The sequence below is a fragment of the Schistocerca cancellata genome, chromosome 4 (genome assembly GCF_023864275.1).
Source record: "Schistocerca cancellata isolate TAMUIC-IGC-003103 chromosome 4, iqSchCanc2.1, whole genome shotgun sequence".
NCBI lineage: Eukaryota > Metazoa > Arthropoda > Insecta > Orthoptera > Acrididae > Schistocerca > Schistocerca cancellata.
In genome coordinates, this window is record NC_064629.1 from 264468541 (window position 1) to 264495428 (window position 26888).

The following is a 26888-nucleotide window of genomic DNA, read 5'->3' on the forward strand; positions in this document are numbered from 1 at the left end:
AGACAGTACACCTCTGTCAGACTCTACGAAAGCCTCCCGCACTTATCACGATTAATAAATTTGCTGTGACCACTTTCTTTCATCATACGTATTTGAGCAGACCGTATGTGCGAATTTGCGATATGCAAACTGTATTCTACAGACTCTCTGATCTTAAGTATCTGGACACTTACTATCGGACATAAATACGAGATCTGTCTACTGGTCAAACAGAAAAAGAACGTGGCAGACAAGTCTGAGACGCGTGTGCAAGATCTGCGATGCACTGTAAATGCTTTATTGTTCCAAGACAGTGTAGCGTAATACAACAGTAACATTTCGACAGTGCTTAATGTGTTTCCTCTTCTAAATACACAAAACGGAGACAAAATAATATGTTTACAACATGCAGAAGGATAGGACAGAGACTCTTTTATTCTCACAACACTTGGAAGATGCAGAAAATCCATACAAAAAAAGATTAGCATGCACCACGCTTGTTCACCCCTTCTCTCGATTATTTCTGCGTGGTATAGAATCATTACCAAATAGGATTGACGGATAACACAATAAAAAGTTTTTGAAAGGAGAGTCAGTCATTTTTGGATTTTCGTGAAATAGATGAGAGGGTCCTAGGGATGACGATCTTTCTCCACATAGGCCTGCACTCCATTCAGCGAACGATTTTCTTGATTGCACTGATTCGTTTTAGCGAATAAAAAATATGAGCTTCGGTCACATTCGTGAATGGATTTAGCAACCTCCGGGGAGATGGACTTCCAATACACCGACGAAATCGATACATGCACCCGTAACACTATCATATTAAAAGTATGCCAACACCTATTAGTGAATATTTTTGTGGGTTACAACATATACATTCCTAACTTACATCATCCTGATTTTGAAATGTATATCTCGAAAGCTGTAGTTTTTAATGAATCATCAACAACTTTCAGTGAAATCGAATTTTCAATCATTACTGTACAGTTGCTCGCACAACTATGTCACGTACCTGACAGATGCATATGTGTAAACGTAGTTTGTCCCATAATACCGAAAACATGTGGCCACAGATCCTCAATTTTCTTTTTCCGTTCTTCTGTATATTAATCTAGCCAGCAGTTTGGATACATGAGATGTTAGCCTGATTGTGCGATAGTTTTCGAACCTGTCTCCCCTTGCTATATCTTGGCATTGCGTGGTTGTGTTTTCCGAAAGTCTGATGGTAGACCGCCAGCCTCATAGATTCTGTACACCAACTTGAATAGTCGTTTGGTCGCCTTTTCCCATAATGATTTTAGAATGTAATCTATCCCTTCTGATTCATTTGGATCTCAAGACTTCCAGAGCTCTTTTAAATTGTGACTCTAATACTGGATCCCCTGCGTCTTCCTTATCGACTCCTGTTTCTTCACCTATCACGTCATCAGACAAATTGTCCCCCTCACAGTGTCCTTACATGCACTCTTTCCACCTAACCGTTCTTTTCTCTGCGTTTAATAGGGGTTCCCACTACACCCTTAATGTCACCACCCTTGCTTTTAATTTCATCGAAGGTTGTTTTGACTTTTCTATAAGCTAAGTTAGTCCTTCCGACGATCATTTCTTTTTAGATTTCTTCGTTTTTTTTTCTTGCATACATATCGCCTTGGCTGCCCTGCACCTCCTATTTATTTCATTCCTGAGGTATTTGTATAGTTGTATTTCTGTCTTTCCGTGAATATTTTTGTACTTCCTCGATAAATTCGTTAATCAATTCACGTATAGTCGCTAATTTTCTGATTGCGGTCCATTTGCGAGACGTATGTGAGAGGGGGTAAGGCTGTCTCTGGATACTCCCATACAGGTCACAGACCCCTGCTAATTCTCTCGAAATCCCATCATGTTGCGACAGCTCTGTCCCATTAGTTAGAAGGCTGTCTAGACCTCTACCTGTCACTGGTTATCTAGAGAGCTGACACAACGAGAAATAATAGCACACTAACGTTCAGGAAGAAATTCACTACCATGTGGATGCTTACATCCAGATATTTCTTACGATTGGTACTTCTTCTAGTGACCTTTAGTAAATCGCGTGATAGAACAATAGCAGATCTCTTAGACTATTTTAGATTCAGTAATTACATTCATCCACATTCAGCTCCAGCTCCCACCAGTCCTCAGTCCTCTGAAAATCGTTATATCCTACCGGTGTCTGAACCCCACTATAGACAGGAACCTACATCTAAATACATATTCCGCAAACCACTGCACTGTATGGGCTATATCGTAGCCGTATTATCGATTTTTCATTGGTATCCCACTCACACACGTAATGATTGAGTAAAAATGATTATCTATTTACCTCTGTACGTATCCTCCGTTAACTCTTCTATGATCGTTACGCCAGATATAGCTTTTTTAATGACCAAGGATGCCTTCCTACTGCACCTTTAGTATACGAGGACTGCACGAAGAAAATCTAATAAATAAGACTTGCGTTTTGTCGATATCAAATGATTGCCTATCAATATGTCCCTGCACGTGTTCTAATCTCCATCATCGTATTCCTATGATCACTACGCTAGACTTACGACAGCGTAATGGTGTCAGTCTTCGTTGACACTATAGTGTTTCGTGAGAAATACATCGCCTTTTTTTCAAGTGGGCTATACCTCCATAATATAAATCGAACAGTATCACAGAGCTTCCAATAAACTATCCATTGAATCAATTACATTGGTGCAGTAGCCTCTGACCGTCACGCACAATTCAGAACTACTGCAAGAGTATGGCCGGCCGGGGTGGCCGAGCGGTTCTAGGCGCTACAGTCTGGAACCTCGCGACCGCTACGGTCGCAGGTTCGAATGCGACCTGTCAGTTCTAAGTGTTTGGGTTACTTCCCTTAAGTTTCCAGCAAATAAATCTGAGCCCGACATACGAGTTCTTCTTCAGCTCGCTCCAAATGCTTACAGCTAGGCATTTTACCGCAGTTAACGCTTCCGATGGCAGTGTGAGGTCATCAGTCGCCTAGAACTTAGAACTAATTAAACCTAACTAACCTAAGGACATCACACACATCCACGCCCGAGGCAGGATCCGAACCTGCGACGGTAGCGGTCGCGCGGTTCCGGACTGAGCGCCATACATATATTTTAAAATATAGAAAAATATTTATTATGATAAGTAAAACTATTTTTAAAAATTAATTACAAACAGCATGTTTAATGTGAAATTTTATGTTCCAAATGAAGAAAAACACCTCAAATTAGATATGTTGCGATATTGAGCTCAAGGATATATATTGAGGTTAACAGAAAATTACGAAGAATAGTTAGTGCTTCCATCAGCGTTGGGTTAGGTGAAACTCCGAGATCCCCAGACGAAAATCCTACATCTCAGAAATCAATTATTAATTCAGATATGACTACAAATTTGGAGAGTGAAAATATTTAAAAACTAGTTGGTGATAGCCGAAGCGTCTGTAGCAAAATCCATGAATTTACCTCTTTCCAAGAATGTAGTCATCCTTACGTAATACAAGGAAGTTGTTGATTGAAAGACGAGCCGGCCGGTGTGGCCGTGCGGTTCTAGGCGCTTCAGTCTGGAACCGCGTGACCGCTACGGTCGCAGGTTCGAATCCTGCCTCAGGCATGGATGTTTGTGATGCCCTTAGGTTAGTTAGGTTTAATTAGTTCTAAGTTCTAGGGGACTGATGACCATAGATGTTAAGTCCCATGGTGCTCAGAGCCATTTGATTGAAAGACGAAGTAGAAAATAGGAAAATTTTCAACAATACGTGCAGTCTATATCGGAAGATAGGTTAGATCTCCCAGCGGGTGGAGCGTTTATTTCAGGCAGAAACATGAGGGCTAGCGCTTAGAACAACAAATTTGACTCTAACTCATATGGACAAGGGTAATCTGTAAACGTGGACTTAACATCAATAGTCAAAACTTCTACTGGCTCTCAGATCCAGCCGCATCGCTCGTATTGTCATACAAAACAAGACTAAATTAGATAGCACAGCAACAGCCTGATCAAACCGTAGTAGTAGCAGTAATAGTGGTAGGTGATTTTAACTTGCCTGGTATAGAATGGTAAAACTACGCATACACTACCACCAGTATAGACAAATTGTCTGGGCAAGCACTGCCGAAACCGTTATCAGACAACTGCTTCGAACGATTAATACGACAGCCCGTACACGAAAGAAATATTTTTTACCTTTTGCCTAAAAAAAGGCCCAATCTTTTCGAGAGTGATATCAAAACACAGGAATTAATGGCCATGAGGCAGTTACAGCAACGACAGCTATGCAAGTAGATGTGTTGCGGTTATTTCTCCGAATGTGATTGTTAGTTCTCAGTTTCGGAAGACTGCCTTTGTCTGATATGTGAACAACTGAGGGCTTTGTCGTTCATCTATCTGGAGAGAGCTTATCTGAATGGGCGAAATTTTGCTCTGTGTGTACAGCTTTGCAATTCTTCCGCTTGGGTTTACGGTTGCTGTGAGTATTTCCTGGAGTAACGGGTTTGGAATCAGAATGTGAGATCATATTGACGTCCATTCCCACGATTTTAGATTAGTGTGGAACAGAGTTTACTTTGTGACTCTTTAGCAGGCACACTTGCTATGTGCGTCCTGGCGTACGGCAGTGTCGGCATTTCGCTTGGCAGCAGAAGCAGTGTTTGCAGCGATGCATTACACAGCACTTAACACAGGACTTCGGAGCGCGTGAACTTGCACAAAAACTGACAGGATGCCTCGTCTGCCTACGTAGCTGCTTGTGGGTGTTGTCAACATGAGCCCTGCAGGGCTGGGCCCGCTTAGAACTATCTGAGTCAGCGTTGCAACAACAGGCACGTTAAAGTCTAGTTCTAGAAAGTTGTGCACTTCCTGAGATTCAGTCCATTTAAGCACGCCAGTGAGTGCAGGACTGCGATGCCTTAAAATCTCAGTACATATTCTACTATCAGTAAGATTCTGAATAATTGCATCACGAAGCATTTCGTCTTGGAATGAAGCTCCAAATGCTCAGCTAAATTTACAAGTCCTAGTCATGCCCTATAGTTCAGCGATCCATTCGTCATACGTTTGATTACTATTACGGCTTGTACGAAAGACTTTGAAAAGAGCAGCAACTACATGAATTTGTAACTAAATAGATTCGTCTGTTTTCCTAACGAGGTGGCTGAGAGGTGGTGTAGACAATGCAGACATTCAGTAAATGAGTAGAACACCAGAATATTTATTTGCATTAGATGTAAAGTAATTTAAATTATACGTCACTTAATCTCTTGCTCCTCTATATTCGTACAATAACTAGATTGTCTGTACAATAATGTTGGTCAGTGAATATGAGTTTCTGTCCCTGAATGTCAATATCGTCGTGCTAGTCCGTAATTGTTGTCTCACTAAAAGTCATCCGGAATATGGGGCGTGCAGAGGGTTTCATCTGCATGCACTGAATCGAAGCGAAGATGGCGTCATCTTGTGGCATCCATAGGGCCACACATACAAAGACGGCGAGCCCTGTGCAGTCAATAAGAACACCGTCGGTACCGCAAAAACCATCTTGCTGGTTCCGTTAACTGGTTGACACATTTGTTGTATGGCCACATAACAGGAATGAGTTACATAAATTCCCCTGACGATTGCTGAACAACATTCATCTGGAAATCAGCTGCCTGCCGCTTTTAGATGTGTTGATCTACAGATGACCTGAAACCACTTTATAGGAAACTTACCAACATAAACGCTTCTAGACGCCACTTCATATCCTTGAACGCCATGCTCTCCGCCTCACCTATCGCATCCGTCTCCCCTCCCCCACGCGGATCCTGTACGATCTCATCCCCTTCCCCCACCTCCTCCTTTTCCTTGAAAGGATACAGATCCTGTACACCTCCCGCAAACTCGATCCTCCTCACCCGCTTGTCTCACCCATCCTCTCCCACCCCTGCCTGCTGCTGCGCCTGTATTCCCACGTCCCACCCGGTCTCCATCTCTCCACCCTCCTTACCCTCTCCCAAGGTGGCTTCCGCCAGCTCCCTCTCCCTGACGATGCCCTCCTCCCCTCCATCTACCCCTCCTACCAACTTTTATCCTCCCTCCCTCTTCCTGTTTTTGCTCCTTTGGGCACCCTCCCACCCTTCTCTCCCTCTTCCCTCCCTCCTCCATTTCTCCCCACTCCTCCCCCGGGCTTCCCCTCCCCTGTCCCTCTCCTCCTCCCCCCCATCTCCTCAGCCATTGGCATCTTTGTTCTCCCCTCTCCCCCACCTCCCCCTTCTTCCCCTCTTGGCAGGTCCCCGGACTCGCACATGCTAAGTGGACATTCGCGCGCCAGAGATCGTCGCCATCAGTGCCTTGTGTGTGCCGTCGTGTTTAGTGTTCAGTGTTCACCCTCACACTCCATCGTTCACCTGTGCCATCGCCATCTTCAGTGTTAGTGCGTCGTGACAACAGTTTGTAGTGTGGATTATCGTCGAGTGTGAACGGCTCCGTGTTTGTCTTTGTGTGTCTACTGTTTTATTACCCACCGTTATGTAACTTATGTGTATTCTTTCTGTTGTTTTCTCATTGTCTATTCTATGGCTGAAGAGCAGCGTAGAATGCTGCTGACAGACTGCCTGTTGTACAGGTTTTAAAATAACAATAAAGAAAAAAAAAAAAGCCGCTTCATACCACCATCCATTCCAGAAGCAAGTCGCTCTGACCACTCTGCCTTCGCATGCATTTTGCATCAGTGTACTAAGAACTTGCGGTGAGAGCTAGATTTACTTAAGAAAATATTGATGGTCAATTACTATTACGACCTTCCCATAAACGGGGCCTTCAAACGAAATGGTAAAAATAATAATGCAAACAAGAAGAACAAGTAACCTCCTGAACGTTCTGTAAGGTTGTTGTTTGTGACTGGAGTAAGTGAGCCGGCCGCTGTGACCGAGAGGTTCTGGGCGCTTCAGTCCGGAACCGCGTGACTGCTACGGTTGCATGTTCGAATCCTGCCTCGGGCATGGATGTGTGTGATGTCCTTAGGTTAGTTAGGTCTAAGTAGTTCTAAGTTCTAGGGGACTGATGACCTCAGATGTTAAGTCCCATAGTACTCGAAGTCATTTGAACCATTTGGAGTAAGCGACCACATAGGCAGAATCCTTCCAAAGAATGGTATACGAAAAACGTTTTTCAGTCAGCAGAAGATAAAAGACTTTTTCCGACCGATAACGAATGTTCCTGACTGCCTCCACATTGCGGGAGTATATGAAGTGACTTGTAGCTGTGGTAAAGTACCGAGTGGTTACGATTAAACTTTCCCTACTTGAGCCGGTGTAGACGGAAAACCATATACCGTATTGGTACACAACTTTATAGAAATCACGGTCATATTATATGCTGCAGAATTTGCGTCGTTAGTAGTGTTAGTGTAATGATCTGTCGTTAGGCGCCTGAGTTGGTACTGCTTCGTAAAGCTGAAACACATGCAAGCCGGCCGCGGTGGTCTAGCGGTTCTGGCGCTGCAGTCCGTAACCGCGGGACTGCTACGGTCGCAGGTTCGAATCCTGCTTCGGGCATGGGTGTGTGTGATGTCCTTAGGTTAGTTAGGTTTAAGTAGTTCTAAGTTCTAGGGGACTTATGACCTAAGATGTTGAGTACCATAGTGCTCAGAGCCATTTGAACCATTTTTTTGAAACACGTGCAATAGTGTGAATTACAGATACAGACAGTCAACATGGGTCTGGACAAGAAGAGTGGGGCTTTACTCGTGAAACTGTTTTATCAAAACGACAGCAATAGTGCTCCTGCTCTTCGCGAGTTTCAACGCGTTAAAGGAACATGGAGAGGTCTTATTTACGCACTGAGGATGAAGAACATGATTCGTAAGTTCGAATTGACGGGCGATTTGGGAATTGTTCCCGCGTGGCCACCTAGATTACCATGTTTGAAACCGTGGCTGTGGGGTTATCTGAAGGTCGGTTTATCACCGAGACACTAACACACGTTGGAGGCTGAAGAAGAGCATAACGAGGGAGATAGCCAACATCCCACCTGAGATGTTTCAGGCAGCAGTAGAACAATCTCTAGTGCGGTCCCAGGCTGTTGTGGATGCAGATGTTCGTCACACTGAGCCACGTTTATAGCCTAGGACGTAAACATAGTACGCAATTAACAAATGTTACCCTCTCATGTGGAAATTAAAATCTGTTTTTTTTTTAATGGTTTATTCGTTATTTCTCTCCCGCTTATCCTTACAAACGTTTCCACTAATTTTTTTGTCCTAAGATCACTAGTTTTTCATGGAGGCCCTCTCAAGTAGCGAAAGTTGAATTATAACACTCCGTACGTAACGGCGAAACTGGAAAAACAACAAAAGAACGTCACATACGTTTAACCCTAGAACACTAAAGTGGGGAAAATGTTACATTGTTAATAAACCATGGTAAATTTTACTACTCCATATTTTATTCAAAAGAAGCCATAATTTATAGTTTATGTACTAGTTAATTACAATTATAATGTCTCCAATTGTATGTCACATACAAAAGAAGTACAATACATTCTGTTTTACACCCTATACTGACAGTACCAGATTCGTGCAAATAGCAATCTTAAATTTTATAATGGTTTAGTAATCTAGGGTTAACACAAGATGTAAAATCAGTAATAGCGGAGCATCAAGAGGAATGTGACCATGTTGTGAATTTTGAGAACATAAGTGTGCTAGCAAGAGAAAGTAATATTTGTAGAAGAAAAGTCCCTCAAGCAGTCGAAAGATCGAACAATGAATACCATTTCGATAGAGATGACGGCTACAGGCTTCCATCGTCGTTGTTACCCGCTATCGGCCGGCTGGGTGGCCGAGCGGTTCTAGGCGCTACAGTCTGGAACCGCGCGACCGCTATGGTCGCAGGTTCGAATCCTGCCTCGGGCATGGATGTGTGTAATGCTCTTAGGTTAGTTACGTTTAAGTAGCTCTAAGTTCTAGGGGACTGATGACCTCTGAAGTTAAGTCCCATAGTGCTCAGAGCCATTTTTGTTACCCGCTATCACGGAAGTAAACAACCAGCCACGGCGAGGACTGAACGTCAATAGCTACCAGGAAACCATCGAAACAAAACAACAATAATATTTTAAATTCCACCTCTCTTTCAGTAGAACATCTGTTTTCAATATTTACCCTATGACGACGGCGCACCAACAGCAGCCTGAAGATATTTACCCAGTAGCTCCACACCTCCGAAAAAGCGCAAGAAAATTGCCTTTTGTAAGTGAACGCGGCACTCTCTTTCGACAGTTCTCGGCTATACAGTGACGCCAGTGGAATCCTGAAGAAGATGCCAGCAAAGACGATTACTGAAGAAGTTTTAGTACCATGCAGTCTAACAACTCAGAAAGTCTTGAAAGCATACATTTACACTGTTGTTCACATACACTATGTAATCAAAAGTATCCGGACACTGGCTGAAAACGACTTACAAGATCGTGGTACCCTCCATCAGTAATGCTGGAATTAAATATGGAGTTGGATCACCCTCAGCCTTGATGACAGCTTTCACTCTCGCAGGCATACGTTCAATCAGGTGCTGGAAGGTTTCTTGGAGAATGGCAGCTCATTCTCCACGGAGTGCTGCACTGAGGAGAGATATCGATGTCGGTCGGTGAGGCCTGGCACGAAGTCGGCGTTCCAAAACATCCCAAAGGTGTTCTATAGGATTCAGGTCAGGACTCTGTGCAGGCCAGTCTATTACATGAATGTTGTTGTCGGGTAACCACTCCGCCATAGGCCGTGCATTATGAACAGGTGGTCGATCGTGTTGAAAGATGCAATCGCCATCCCCGAATTGCTCTTCTACAGTGGGAAGCAAGAAGATGCTTAAAACATCAGCGTACGCCTGGTCTGTGATAGTGCCACGCAGAACAACAAGGGGTGCAAGCCCCTCCATGAAAAACACGACCACACCATAACACCACCGCCTCCGAATTTTACTGTTGGCACTACACACGGTGGCAGATGACGTCCACCGAGCATACGCCATACCCACACCCTGCACATTGTGTACCGTGATTCGTTACTCCACACAACATTTTTCTACTGTTCAATCGTCCAATGTTTACGCTCCTTACACCAAGTGAGGTGCCGTTTGGCATTTACCGGCGTGATAGTTGGCTTATGAGCAACCGCTCGACCATGAAATCCAAGTTTTCTCACTTCCTGCCTAACTGTCATGGTATTTGCAGTGGATCCTGATGCAGTTTGAAATTCCTGTGTGATGGTCTGGATAGACGTCGGTCTGTTACATATTGCGTCCCTCTTCAACTGCCAGCGGTCTCTGTCACTCAACAGATGAGGTCGGCCTGTACGCTTCTGCGCTGTATGTGTCCCTTCACGTTTTCACTTCACTATCACATCGGAAACAGTGGACCTAGGGATGTTTAGGAGAGTGGAAATCTCGCGTACAGACGTATGACACAAGTGACACCCAATCACCTGACCACGTTCGAAGTCCATGCGTTCCGCGGGGTGCCCCATTCTAGTCTCTCACGATATCTAATGACTACTGAGGTCGCTGATATGGAGTACTTGGCAGTAGGTGGCAACACAATGCACCTAACATAAAAAACATATGTTTTTGGAAGTGTCCGTATACTTTAGATCACATAGTGTATTTTCAGTGCAAAACAGATACAAAATAAATGGGAAAAGAAACAGAATGAAATGCAATTATTCTGTAACGAGTCACAGGAGACCTTGCGTCCCTTACACCAAAATAATCAGTAAATATCCCCGAACAACCTCCGAAATTTTGCCGGTGGAACTCAGTATCACCCTGTATGTAGATACACCGAGGAAAAATCGTAGCACCAAAAAGGAGCTGTACGACACAAACGAAATTTGATAGGCGTGTTTCTCCATCTGAAAGATGATGTTTCGCATCAGTCGCATAAGAATGGCGCTAGTAACACCATTATGAGGATATAAATCAAGTTGCTTTAAATACGCGCTGTAACGGTGGTGAGAGTTAGTTAGTTTTGAAATTGGACGTGGTGAGTTGATGTTAATGAAGAATGACTTTGAGGCGACAAAGTTGCCATTATCAACACCTCACTGGGTTTGAATGTGGTAGTGTAATAGGGCTACGAGAAGCTGCATGGTCCTTCTCCGATACTGCAGAAGACTTGCTAGGAATGTAGCCACTGTACATGATTGCTGGCAATGGTGGTCACGGGAATAGTAAGGTCGGAAGAAGACCGGACTCCCGACGGTCACGTGGCACTACCGAGAGGGAAGTCCATCGTGTTCGGCGTATGGCTTTGGTGCATCGTAATGCATCTGCAGTAGCAATGTGAGCAGCGGCTGGCACCACAGTGACATAAAATAACTGTTACAAATCGGTTTCTTTAAGGGCAGTTCTGATCCAAACACCTTGTAGCGTGTATTCCACCGACCCCAAACCACTGCCATTTGCGACTTCAGTGGTGTGAAGCGAGAGCTCATTGAAGGGTAGGGTAGAGGTCTGTTGTGTTTTCTGATGAAAGATTGTTCTGCCTTGGTGCTAGAGATGGCCGTATCTTGTTCGAACGAGATTAGTTGAAGGCCTGCAGTCCACCTGTTTGCATGTTAGACACACTGTACCTACACCTGGGGTTGCGGTCCAGCGTGGCACCCCGCTTGCAAAACTGTACGTCAGTGTGGTGATTTGATCTGTCTGGTGCCAATTTGTGAACAGCACTCCAGGGCGCTGTTTTCCAACAGGATAACGCTCACCCACATACCCGATGTTGTAACTCAACGTGCTCTACAGAGTGTCGATATGTTGCCTTGGCCTGTTCGATCACCAGGTCTGTCCCTAGTCGACCACATTTGGAACATCATCGGACGACAACTCCAGCGTCATTCACAAACAGCATTAACCGTCCTGTATTGACTGACCAAGTGCGACAGGCATGGAACTCCATACCACGAACTGATATCCGGCACCTGTACAACACATTGCATGCACATTTGCATGCTTGCATTCAACAGTCTGTTTGTTACACGGTTATTAATGCACCAGCGTTTCACATTTGCAATGGCTGACCTCGCGCCTGCATTAACCTCTGATTTTGTAATGTTAATAACTTAAATATATTTACCTAGACAAACGTAGTCCCAGAATTTCATCACTCTACATTAATTAATTTTTGATGTTGCGATTTTTTCCCGTCACTGTATGTAGACTGCGAGGGCACCTGCGGTGCCTCCCTGTCTTTACAGTCAGACAAGACGATAGTTATACATAGAAACTGCTTTAAATGCTGACTATTACACGTGATTTGCTATAATCATCAATAAATATACTTGAATGAAATAACGAATGTTATGAGTTTAATCGGGAAATAAAATTCAGTTTCCAGTATGTACGCCGTAGATGTAGGATTCTGTACCGTTTCCAGGTGTTGTACAGTAGCTAATGATAAAGTCTGCACAAGCCCGAAGTGCGGCCAGTGAGCGACGGAGAGCCACGGCTCCGCCCCTTCTCAGGGTCAGCAGTCGAGATAGCGCAGCTTCGCCGTGGAGTATATGTTGTCTTCTTTTTCACAGTTCCCACTTCAATCTGACACGACCTATATACTGAGAACTTCATATACAATATCGCGTTATACCAGTTTGAGGTTTTCGTACTGAATGAGTACGTCAAATTACACTTTCAGTAAGACACGATGGGCAGTCTGTTTTTGAGCTAGCTTCACCTTCACTTAAAAAACAATCAGCTAACAACATATCCCGAAAAGTCAGAGAAGAGGCTTCAGACGGATCTTAACAGAGAGTGTCATTTCTGTATGCATATAGCATTGATGACTAAATCGTTTCAAAAACAAAATTAAAGTTGATTTAACACAGGAAGCATACACCCGAGCCTATTTAAATCATATGAAAGCCACAAGCCGTCGAGCACCGACGGTTGCGCAACTAGCTAAAGCAGCAGCCAAGAATTCTGTCGTTCTAGTCTCCACTCCTATAATCAACATTTTACCACATCAACCCCCCCCCCCCACCACCACCTCTCCCTAGCCCCCCTCCGCATATGTATGTCTGCATGCCATTCACTGACAAGGTCTAAGATCAGATTGCAAACATCTTCCTTGCTAAAAAGATTAAGATTAGTTTTTCCCTGAATAATAAAATTTAAATTAAACTAATTCATATATTAAATTTAAAGAATGAATCACACCACTAATTCAACATTTATAAATCAAAATTTTATATTGACCAAGCTGGTAGGATGCAATACCCAAAGCACCAGAACAACTTAAATAAATCAACTTTTGCTGATGACACGGTCCAGCATGCACACACAAAGAATACCACTGCCTAAAACTTATAAATACTACATTTTGCTGAGAAGGAAGTACAGGTAAATTTGTTACAAGAATTAGAAATATTCAGCCCCATTCAATCCAGACCGCACCTTGAATGACCAACAAGATTTAAGAAACCAAATGTACCCTCACCAACTCCTAGAATTTTGTATTGATACATATAACATATATTCTGCTTTAGTTAGCTTAGTAAGTGAAAAAGGAAAACTAAACAGTAACCTGCCAAAAACAAAAACAAACAAAAAGTTATGACACGACAATGTCACTAATTTTAAAAATTAAATTCATAGCTTTCGTCGTGATGTAGCTTAGGAGCAAAAATCTTTGCAGTAATAGGCATCATAGATGTAGAAGATTCCATGGCTCTATCATCTTGAACTTTGGTACAGCAAACCAAATTACTTTCCCGACGTGTCGTCACATATAAACATAAAATACTTAAACACATGTGCCCACCATCTTCTCCATAACGAAGTTCATGGTTCTGTCTATTTCATATCAATTACACAGACCTCTATGTTCTAATGTATGAAGTAAAAATTTTCCTCAAGTGATTAAAATGTGTAGACCTTGCATATAACGTCAAAGATTTTACAAAACACAAAATCATAAATATTCTATTACACGACAAAAATTCTAAATTTGTACGAAAAATTCTCTCTTCTTTGTGACAGTGGACCTTGATCCGAAACTAGTTACGGTGAGATAAATCATTCATTCCAAAATTGTGGCAAGTTGTGGTTTTCTCTTCAGTGACATTTAAAATGACCTCCATAGTTTCTGAAGCCATGTAGTGCGATCATAATATTGCGTTACTTATGTCAGCTTGCTCCGTGCCTCGACCGCTGTTTCGATACTTCTCATGTGTCCGACTTATAAAGAGAAAACGCTTTTTATTCTAATAGCGTGGACACTACGTCCGTTATGATGATTTGCATTTCCTGTAAGTGAGAGTAACTGATAAGTTAGGTTTGGCATTGCGAACTAGCTGTTATTATGTGTTCGTGCTTCCGATTGAATACCAGTATTAAACCCCTTCATTTACTGTACATAGCTAAAACTGGGACATGAGTCATTGACATTTTAATCACAAGTACACAATCATAAGTATGTAATTATGGCATAACTTACAACCAATTTATTGTAAGTACTTGCTGTTAAATAATGGCTTAAATTGAAAAGAAATTCTGCTCAGGTTAATACGAATTATGCATTAATTGTATTTACGACCATTCTGCATTTATTTCCATGTTCACATTCACACTTCAGGCTAAGCCATGTAACTGTCAATGGTGATATACTTTTTGCAGACTGTGCGAATCCAGATCACCTAACTCACTGTAAATACCAATGAATATAAAAAGAATTCAGAATATGCATGTAACGTTCATTGGTGAAGGTGCTTTGCATAGACGTGTGTACCGTGAGTTTAGTTTTCGCTTGTTTTCCCTAAAACACTTAAGGCGAATGACAGAATTGATTACTTCCTCTATCCTTGTCCAATCCGAAATTGCACATCCCTCTCCTGAGCTCACCATGCGATGTGACGCATTGAGAAGACACCGGACTCGTATGCGGAATGACACTGGTTCAAATGTCCGTCCGAGTATCCAGATACTGGTTTTCCGTGATTACCCCAAATCGCCGGGATTGTTCCTTTGAAATTTCCCCGTCCAAACCCTGTCTGAGCTCGTGCTCTGTCCCTAATGACCTCGTCGTCGGCAGGGGTTAATCCGTTATATTCCTTACTCATTTTTTGTCAACGTTTCCATTGCAGTCTGAGGCATCTGTGCATTTGGACGATAGAACCGAAGTTTGGCACACGTACGGGCAAACGCACTGTTTCGCATCGTCGACCGAACGAGGTGGCGCAATGGTCAGCACTCGATGCGCATTCTGGAGGAAAGTGGTTCAAATTTAGGTTTTCCGTGGTTCCCTTAAATCGTTGTTTCAGTGTCGAGTTAACACTGTGGACGAAGCAAATGAGATACCAGTCCTCCATGCTGTTGTCGAATAATAGCTCGTCTCCTGTTCAAATGTGTGTTATATCTTATGGGACTTAACTGCCAAGGTCATCAGTCCCTACGCTTACACACTACTTAACCTAAATTATCCTAAGGACAAACACACACACCCATGCCCGAGGGAGGACTCGAACCTCCGCCGGGACCAGCCACACAGGCCATGACTGCAGCGCCTGAGACCGCTCGGCTAATACCGCGCGGCGCTCGTCTCCTATCACTGACACATCATTCCCCACGACTGTTGACTATGGCACCAGTGGTGCTCTCCAAAACGAGGTACTTACGGTACAGCTATGACACGAGAGCACGTGAAAAACCCACAGGTTGTACTATCTCGAAGACGGAGTGTTCGATGCGTCAGGCGCTCACGATCTCGCCGCGATCAAATGCGCTGATATCGCACGTCTTGCCTATCCTTGACTCGACTGCCACGCCGACGGTTTGTATGATAACTGACGATATCCCAGTCACGGAACGTAATCAACTATTGCTTTAGCCATAGCGACAGGAGTGCTCTCTCTTTCTTTTGCTTACGAGTGTGTCTACGGGGCTGAGCTCGCTTCTCGTTTTTGCCTCACCAACTTCCACCCCCTTCCCCTCCCCTCACCCACCAACCGGCCTTCATGCCCGCACACGCAAGACCGTTCAAGAATAAGTGGACACATTGTAAATCTGTTCTTGCCAGACCATATCTTTCCTTACTGAGCCACTGCGAGTTAACTGAGGGAACATGAGAATGATATAAAATGTGCACCCTGCAGCCAATCCTGTACGTAGTGTCGAATCCTGCAGAGATCATACCGCATGTATATAGTAATTCGTGTAACCTGCCCGGATCACTGCGCGCGTTAGCACGCCACTTTCGAGATTCGGAAAGATGTACCGGACCTGTATAGAACCGCCCGGTGGATTAGTGACGACGACCGGTGTGCCAGCCAGCCTGGATATGGTTTTTAGGCGGTTTCTCACATCCAACTTCGTGAATACCGGGCTGGTATCCATCTCCCTGCTACACGATTCACAAGCACTTTGGAAACGTTCTCATACTTTGACATGGGATAACACTGGACGTAGACAAATGGGGCCCACAAATTCCGTCCCGGCAGGTGGGTGGGGTGACAGAAACGATATCCGGCCACATATGCTACAGAACAACGCACACAGAATATGTTGTGATCTTATGTCAATGTAGAATATCCCTTGATACGAACGTCGGTGATTAATTTCACACATCGCGCATACAAAGGTTGTTACATAAGAACAACGCTTCGACATCCATGTAAGTACTGCAACATTTGATTTGTTTGCGCAGCACTGTTTGCAGTCGTACTCTCAACGTTACACAGTGATCTTACCTACACCTTTACTGACTCTCCGGTGTTAGTGGACGATGAAAATTATTTTGAAGTTCTCAAAATACCGTGCGCATTGGAGACGGCATTGTAACCAAGTAGCCCATGAATTAGTTAAAAGAACTATCGCGGCATGCGGCTAAAGTATAATATCTCAACCTTTCTTAGCGAGTGCACACAAAAAGTTCTCGAACGTCATTGCCTACTGTGTGATAGCAGATTGATCTATAGCGTAGCACGAGGCGTAGGTGGGGCGTGATGTGAGAAGTAAACGTTACTTACGCAGGAGAAGAAGCGGGGAAGCATCACAGTTACTTTTCTTCACTTTAATTTTCATTCTGCTTATTTATATCACTCTCCCCCCCCCCCCAACCCCTCTCCCCCCACCCTTTTGTACCTCCGCTTTCCAACATGAGGAATATCGTCACATTGCCGCGAGCATCTCTGGCGGATACATGTGGAACCAGTACGGCGTGGCGTGTGATGATTTGCGGGAGCTACACATACATTTATTAGCGTGGCGTAGGTAGCCATTTGGCCAAGAGCAGCCGTATCCCAGATTTTTATTTAATTATTTATATGGCTCTAAGTCACATCACCCATACAACCGGAATTAACTGCAGTGCATCTACACTATATTACCCTGAAATATGAAAATATCACTAACTGACTACAACATTGCACTTAATACACTAAACAAAGCTTAATAAATTACGTGATCACGTTACGTAACTATCAGTTCTTACTTCTTAAGTGTATATCATTCGATATATTGTGAGACTTTATTTGCAGATGTCGTAATTTATTCGTCAAAATATTCCCAAATTGTCCATAAATTCTGAAATATGTACAGTGCAACAAACCCAACAGCTGGACTATTTTACTAGCAAATCTTAAAGTAAGCATAATGGTTCAAAAAAATGGCTCTGAGCGCTATGGGACTTAACATTTTAGGTCATCAGTCCCCTAGAACTTCTTAAACCTAACTAAGCTAAGGACATCACACACATCCATGCCCGAGGCAAGATTCGAACCTGCGACCGTAGCAGTCCCGCGGCTCCGGACTGTAGCGCCTAGAACCGCACGGCCACCGCGCCGGCTCTGCATAATGGTCGCTGTCAAATATTTAGTAACCATATTATACTTGGCGAGGAGCAAATGGGTCTAGAAATGACAGAGATTACATTTTATCATATGGTAAAGAAATTGTAAAGGATATGACTGCTCTAAAACACTTTTCAACTGCGAGTAAGTATACACTCGTAAGATACAAAGTAGAAGTAGGTACAAAGCTAGAAAGAACCAGATTTATGAGGCAGAAGTTCAGAAATGTAGATACTTCCTAACAGACCCCTACACTTATACTACCTACACTTGTCTACCAGGGCTAGTTCTAGAACATTTTTCCACACAAGCAAAATGTCATTTCCCGCTCTTGCCCCCCCCCCCTCCCTTACCCTTTCTTGTGCGAGCCAAACTGTCGAGACTCATCATTATTAAATATCGTCTGCAACTCGTGGTCTTGCGGTAGAGTTCTCGCTTCCGTCGCACGGGGTCCCGGGTTCGATTCGCGGTGGGGTCAGGGATTTTCTCTGCCTCGTGATGACTGGGTGTTGTGTGTTCTTCAACATCATTGGCTCGCAAGTCGCCGAAGTGGCGTCAACTAAAAAGGGCTTGCATTACGGCGCCCGAACTTCCCCACATGGGGCCTCCCGGCCACCAATGCCATACGATCACGTCATTTCATTTTTTTCATTATTAAATATCATATTACTTTTACTTATTTGATTACAAATCAATGTGCTGATTGCAATAACAAAGAATTACACTAATAAAATTCAATTACTCATAGTAAATTAGGTTTTTTTTAACAAGAAACTAAATTAGGCAGCTAGTAGGCCTACACAAAAAAACCTCTTACCTGCACCAGCAATGGTTCAACTCATGAAGGGTCAGTTGTAGCTGTAGCGAGGTCACCGTCTAAGCTCGCGGAATTTCTATTAGGAGAAATAATATGTTTACGAGATTTTTCACTGCTTGTAAAAAGCGACGTAAAAAAGCTTCCATGTTCTTAGCTTGGTCTTCATTTTCTTTCCTTTCCTGTTCTCTTCTTTTTCGATAACATGCGCCAGATGATTTCTTTTTACAGACATATTTTTTTCAGTTCGCTTGTTGTTGTGAATACAGTAAAAACACAGATTAATTTCACAAAAGAGCTGGACAGACGGACACAGAATAATGTGTCAGTATGGGACAAGAACTCCCTAGGAGACCAATTACACACTGCATCCGAACTCATATGTCGCAGCCAGATTGTGGGGATGTCATTCTCGGCTCTGCAATGGGGAAGAGGAGGGAGGTGCCAAAGCTGGCTAGGGCCCGTCATTCTATCCGCAAACAGTTTATTCCTCAGCACTGGCTAAGTGCCCGGATTTTGTTGTGATGAGCAGTTGCAATTTACTACTCAAGATACATTGAGGTTAATAACATCCAATAGCAAGCATCTGACTCGTGTCGCTGATGTAATAATCACCCTCCATAGTTCAGTGGTGGTATTCGAGCTTTTCACGAGGTGGACCTGCGTTAGATTCAAGGCGGCTGCACTACTTTAAACTAAATGACGCGTCACTGAAATGCGCCAGATTAAAATATTTCCACAAGCAGTGTGCCACACGAGTTTTATTATTTATTTATTTATTTATTTATTCATTCATTTATAAGCATTATAGCAAAAATTTTGTTGCTGAATATACAGGGTGGGTCAAAATTAATTGCGAAGATTGACTCGTATGTGCAAGCATATGATACACAAGCAAAAACGTTCCAGTAAACATGAGTCCGCAAACACGCCGTTTGCGAGAAAACTGTGATCGCAGTTACGAACCGACACTGGTTTCAGTTAGAAATATTGCTCTGGTTAGTAGAAATGTATCTGAAATTTAGACTTCACGATTAAGTCCCCAGGTAATTGGGCTCAAATTTCATCCTAGACCTACTTTACCTTGCCCAGTATTGGAGACTGCAGTAGATGTGTGACGGGGCACAGTTCAACTAATGCGCCAGTATGGTCCAAGATGGCCAATATGGTCTGTAAGTAGTATACCAGTGGGAATACGAAACAAGATATCTTTCGTATCATATCTGGTATCGTGTTACACATCCAGACAGATTGATGACTTGGGCTCCTTGGTGCCCCCACTCCCTCTCTCCCAGACAGCCACCAGGAAGTGATCGAAGTCACTCAGGGGAATCACCAGACCCTCCCCTCCTCCCCATCTTCTCCTCCCACCCCACTAGACCAATGACGATCATGCATCTCCTCCACACCTTCAGCTTTTATAACTGGGACATTTATAGGGGAGGGGTTACTATAGGTCTGGACAGCTTAGGGAGAGGATACGTCTGTGTGTTTATAACAATATTACATGACAACAGCAAAGACCACATCCAGCCAGATATATAAGTACTCTCATAATTCCACATTTTTCGTATTTTATAACTGGAGGTACTCTGGAGCTGGATACCTTCGGAAGAGGTTTAGGATGTGTCTATTTGTTCATAAAAAATAACGTCACTCGAGGTCTATTTGTTAATAACAAATTATGCCATCTGAATTCTATTTGTTAACACCAATATTACGAAGCACCAGACGAGCAACACCCAGGTAGATATGTAAGTATACAAATTTTTACATATTTTTCGTAGTTTTCTGAGTTCTATAATTGGGTGTACTCTGGAGCAGGCTGTGTCTACATGCCAACAACAAATTACGTCACCCTAGGTCGATTTGTTAATAACAATATTTCGTGGCACCACACCCAGCCTGATACAAATATACTCTCATTTTTACGTATTTTCCAACGTTTTCCACAATTTTACGCATTTTTACAGGATTTTCCCACAATTTTACGCCCAGTTATGAAAGACTGTTCCGAACGTCGTGTCGACGTCATGATGCTCTCAGGCAATCGCTATGTAGTATGTGACCTAATTAGATACCCTTATATTGAAGCTCACCAACCCAACTCCATCTGTTATAACTGGGATTGTATGAGGCTGTTCACCATAGGGATAGGTTCTAGACTCTTTGTTAATAACAAATTACATCAAACAACGTCCATTTTTAATAGAAAATTGATATTCTGAGGCACCAGCAGACGCCACACTCAGACGCTCACGGGGAGCGTGCAAGGGATAAGTCCCTGCAGACGCACCATCCTCTGTGCCCGCGGTGGCTCAGATGGATAGAACGTCTGCCATGTAAGCAGGAGATCCCGGGTTCGAGTCCCGGTCGGGGCACACATTTTCAACATGTCCCCAGTGAAGTACATCAACGCCTGTTTGCAGCTAGGGTGTCCATTTAATTACCATTTCATTTCTAGCAAAGCTGCATGGTAATCCACGGTAACTGTTCTTTCGGGAACAGATACTACCGCCATATATAGTTAAAATATGGCTTCCCGGCCATTGACCTTCTTGTGCGAACGCACACGCTATGCCCGAACTCGTACGGGACTTGGTAGATTAATCTGCCACGAGTAATGAGTATGATGGACAAACATCTATTAGGCGCACTACGAATGTAGTGGTGTGGACATGTTGGGAATGTGGATCTCACGGGGAGCGTGCAAGGGATAAGTCCCTGCAGACGCACTATCCTCTGTGCCCGCGGTGGCTCAGATGGATAGAGCGTCTGCCATGTAAGCAGGAGATCCCGGGTTCGAGTCCCGGTCAGGGCCGACATTTTCAACATGTCCCCAATGAAGTACATCAACGCCTGTTTGCAGCTAGGGTGTCCATTTAATTATCATTTCATTTCTAGCAAAGCTGCATGGTCATCCACGGTAACTGTTCTTTCGGGAACAGATACTACCGTCATATATATATATATATATATATATATGATTATTCTTATTTTTCTACAATTTTACGCAATTCCGAGAGTCATGTGTCGTCATTGCATCGCGTCACTTCACGACATCACTTCATCATTGCCCCGATTTATGTATGATTGCAAAGCCACCACTCCATTACTAGTATGTGACGTCATAGTGTTAGAAAGGAACACATTGACAGAAACAGTGACGTCATGTTGAGACGTCGTAGAAAATGCTATAAGCACTACCCATTTCTAGCCAAAGATATTGTATAAGAAATACCACACTACAGTACTAGATTATGTGACATCACAATGAAATTCCGGTGCCTCCAACCAACGACACTTCATTAGTAGCACAGTGATACAAAATACGCCTCTAGAGAGTCGTCCAAATATCTGCAAAAATCCCAGCGAAAACATGTCGTCTGCAGAATAGCCCTTCCTCCAGACTCCGACGTAACAGGGTGTAGCCGGGAACTCCGATATTTGCGCACACTCTTTCCACCAACTGATCAAAAATTGCGTTATTATGCTCTCTAGCCTGTTGGGTGACACTGCCGCTACAGGGTGGGGCAAATAAAAGTGGCCCGGAGAACATAGTTCCACAGCAGAGGAAAGGAAATAGTACTAACTTGACTATAGCAGATATTGATAGTGACCACCATTCATTTCTTTCTGGGCCCTGGTCAGCAGCCGGCTGGTGTGGCCGAGCGGTTCTAGGTGCTTCAGTCTCGAACCGCGCGAACGCTACGGTCGCAGGTTCGAATCCTGCCTCGGGCATGGATGTGTGTGATGTCCTTAGGTTAGTTAGGTTTAAGTAGTTCTAAGTTCTAGGGGACTGATGACCTCAGATGTTAGGTCCCATAGTGCTCAGAGCCATTTGAACCCGGTCAGCAAGTTGCCGAAGGCGGTTCGAAGCTGTACTGTTGGAATTGCTGCAGTCTCATCTGAAATGTTTTGCTGCATTTCTTGAGGATTATGAGGGTTATTGCGATACACCTGAGACTTAGTAAAATTTTCTCGGGCTTCCAGCGCGTCAAGTGGTTAAAATCCCACGAGCTTTCGACCGAGCTCTCCTCAGTCATTGTCAAGTGGTAAGAATGACTGCTGTGTCGCCGCGGCCGCGTCGTTATGTACCCACACTGCTCGCTGTGACGTCACTAGTGCTCTCTTCCTCGCCATATATGGTAATGTTTTCATACCGCGTCCGTCGCGCCCATATTAACCTCGCGATGGCCGGGTCCCAGGCTGTGCTGAGCTGCAAAGGCCGTCTTTGTTGATGGTGTTTTCAGAAGTTTTTATTCCAATAGCTTCTTTTATGACGCTATCCCAAAATTCCTTCGTCCTCATAACGACAGATGTTTCGTCGAATAGAATTCGGTGTCCATTTTCTGAGGTGTGCTCTGCCACGGCTGAATTTTCTGGATAGCGTAGGCGTAAGCACCTCTCGTGTTCCGTCCGGCGTGCTCCACAGTGCGTACTGTTTGGCCTACGTAGTAACAGCCACACACAGACATGGTATCTTGTACACTCCAGGCGTTCTAAGCCCTAGATCGTCCTTCACAGGCCTCATGAGCTGTCGAATTTTTGCTGGGGGCCTGAACACCGATGAAATGTTATATCTCTTCAGGAGCCGGCTAATCTTTCCCGACACTGTACCACAGAAATGCAAAAACACAAGTTTCTTGCTTTCTTCTTCGGTGGTGTTCTCTTCTCTGTTGGTGTGTTTCTTGCGTGTCACACCAGATATGGCCTGTGACACATGTCCGTGGCTGTACCCGTTTTCCCGGAAGACTTTTCGGACTAGAACTGAGCCACCTTCTTGTCTGCACGTGTATTACTAAATGTTTTGTACAAAGGAAGTTCAATAAACGAAGAAAGCAACACTAGACTACGAAAGAACAGCGAACATTTTACAGTTCTGAAGACAGTCATGCTAAATGGAAATGTAGAGAGACACATGAACGTGCGCTTTTAAGGAAAGATCTTTACGACGGAATATTTGACAACATGTTCATAGAAATGAAGGAAACAGTGCCCCCAAACACTATTTTCAGTTTGCGTTTCTCTTTGCTTCTTCCAGGTACAAAGTATACACTGACAAGTTTCCTGCCTCTGTATTTAGAAATGTAATAAATTCACAAAGATAACTTTGATTTTATCTGACTAACGAATTAAATCGATTTGAAGAATTCATTGGAAAACTTCGCTGTCAGCCAGTGTTCATTGAGGGAGGAAGCTATGGGTTTAACGTCCCGTGAACAGATTGAACACAAGCGCGGGTAGAGAAAGAAACCGGCGACGCACTCTTCAAAGGAACCACCACAGCATTTATGTGAGTTATTTATATGAAAATGTCGACTGCATAATCACTCAATAATAAAAACGAATGAATTTTACATACAAATACGCTACAAAAAAAATGAAACAACGGGGACGACGGAAGGGGTTACATGAATGAAATATTAGAATGTGAAACACGGTCTGGGCGGTGAGAGGTCTAAGTTACGAAGCTGCACGAATTTCAAGTGAGTGTGTAGGCTTCCGCGATCATTGCCAATCTGATCAAAATATTTTTGGGCATTAGCCGATCACGAAAACTGAGAACCCGGGAGAGCAGTGTGCTGACCAGATGCCCCTCCGTATCCGCATCCGATGACGCCTAAGAGCTGAGGATGATACGGTGGCCGGTAGGTATCTTTGGGCCTTCAAGGCCTGTTCGGACGGCGTTTGTCTGGGCATTAGGCATCTCCATTCTGTACAATTATACAGGAAGTAAAGGATAAACGCCGACGTTTCGATCGACTTGCAGCAGTAGTCTTCAGGGTGACAAAAACCGTTTCGCTGCTCTAAAGAGGCCTTGTGCAAGTCGGTCCTGTCTAGATTTACAGAACGCACTAGCTTAATGCCCAACGGGATGTTATTACGATAGTCAGAACTGATTTAATATTGCCGGCCGGTGTGGCCGAGCGGTTCTAGGCGCTTCAGTCTGGAACCGCGCAGGTTCGAATCCTGCCTCGGGCATGGATGTGTGTGATGTCCTTAGGTTAGTTAGGTTTAAGTAGTTCTAAGTTATAGGGGACTGATGACCTCAGATGTTAAGTCCCATAGTGCTCAGATCCATTTGAACAATTTGATTTAATATTAAGGACGGTTTTTAATTTTTCGTGATAACTTTTTCTGCAATACTTATGCCTTAATTTAATGTGACTAAACCTCTGCCATCATTCATTCTTGTCACAACGAACAGCTTACCCCAACGTCAGCAACAACTACACGCCTTTGGCGCTAGTAAAAATGGTAGTTAGGCTTAAGGATTGGAAGATGAAACGCTAGTAAAATTTTTCAGTGATTTTATAACATCTTTTTTCTTTTTTCAACGGTAAGAACACCAGTGATACAAGCATAATGGCTATTTAGAGCTTACGCTTTATTAGCACAGACAGCGCGTTTCTTTGTTTTCATTGTTCTATGCCGAAGAAACGAAATGTATACAACACATACTGTTCTACGTGGAAATCAACTATCATCTAGTACGTCAGGATTTTCAGCAAGTAAGAGATCCGTATAGAGAAGAGACATCGCCTTTCATGGATAAATCACAACTAAAAATTCATGACTTGTTCCTCACCTTGCTTGAACTACGATGTTCACGACAATGTCAACCCAAGCAAGCAACTTCGCGGAGGCCATTACCAAATTCATTGTGTACTCCGTTTTTCTTTGCTACATATTAAAAAATATATTTAGTCACGGCCGTCCGAGTGTTCATTACAGTATTGTCTAATAATCTGAAGTAATTCTGTAAAGAACTTTTCGATATTTTTGGTAAGTATATCTTCCCTTTATATACTTTTTATGTATTATAAATATTAAAAATACACTTTAAGACAAAAAACGACGCACCACGAAGGAATTATTCGAATGGGACGGAAATCGGTAGATGTGATGTACGAGAACAGATAAACGAAGGATCACGATTTCAAAAAAACTGATTGGTTTATTCAAGAGGAAGAGCTTCACAAATTGAGCAACCAAAAAGGGTCTGCTATGAAAAGAAATGGCACCCTCGACCGTCGCTCCTGGTTGTCGGACAGTGCGGCGAATGATAGACTGGAATCCCACTGCTGTCCGAGGCGTCTCCAGACACGTCTTCGGCCTGGAATCTCATTGATTGGGGTAGAACTGGCTTCAGTGATGAGTCACGCTTCGAACTGAGTCCCGATCGCCAGCGAAGACGTCTTCGTAGAAACCCCGGACAGCGGTGGGATACCAACCCGACTGTTGTCCGCCGTACAGCCCGACAACCAGGAGTGATGGTCTGCGGTGGCATTTCTTCTCATAGCAAGACCTCTTTGGTTGTCATCCGCGGCACCATTGCAGCACAGCAGTAAGTCGACGATATTCTATTCCCCGTTTTGTTGCCCTTTATGGCAAGCCGTCCTGGACTTACATTTCAGCAAGATAATACCCGCCCGCACACGGCGAAAGCTTCTACTGCTTGTCTTTGTGTATGTCAAATCCCACCTTGGCCGGCAAGTTCATCAGTTCTCTCCCCAACTAAGGACGTTTGGAGCATTATCCAACCATCTCGGGATTCTGACGACTAACGCGCCAGTGTGGCAGCATTTGGCACGATATCCCTCAGGAGGACATCCAACAACTGTTTCAATCAATGCCAAGATGAATAACTGCTTCCATAAGGGCCAAAGGTGGACCAACACATTACTGACTTGCTCAATTTCTTTTTCTTGAGTAAATCATCCAATTCTTCTGAAATCGTAATCCTCTGTTTGTTTGTTTGTGCATATACACCACAACTACCGATTTCCGTCCCGTTCGAGTAATGCCTTCGTGGTTCGTGGTCCGTCGTCCCCCCCCCCCCCTCCCCCCATAGAGTTTATATAACCTATGTCTGTCTGAATGTTCGTTAGAGAAATATGCAAAAATCTGAAGTAAATCGATCAACAACTTTTCGAGATTTTTGGTGACAACGTTTCCCTTTTACATATTACATATATATTCATATATTAAAAAATATGTATAGCCTACGTTCTTCCGAATCGTGTAAAAATTTGAAATAGAGAGGTAAGTACATTTTCAGATTCAGATTTTTGGGGGCAACGTTAAACGACGACTTGTCTTTAGAAAGTAGTACAGAAAATAAGGGAAACTGATAAGTAGTGAAGGGGGTGAAAACACTTGTGTAGCATTAAGAAAGACAAAACAAAAGCAAACCATTATCTGGCAAGAAATGTGCTAAAGCCCATAACTAATATCAAAGTAGGTATGTTATCCACTGGAATATAA

General features: G+C 43.5%; 1 protein-coding gene and 1 non-coding gene across 2 annotated transcripts in view; one reads left to right on the plus strand and one right to left on the minus strand.

The window, feature by feature from the left end:
- The window catches only part of LOC126184589 (uncharacterized), a 181555-nt gene that overhangs the window by 96869 nt on the left and 57798 nt on the right, over positions 1–26888 (minus strand). The gene's annotated exons all lie outside the window — the stretch shown is intronic.
- On the plus strand, positions 20924–20998 carry Trnat-ugu (transfer RNA threonine (anticodon UGU)). The gene has a single exon. It is a non-coding gene; the product is annotated as a tRNA-Thr (tRNA).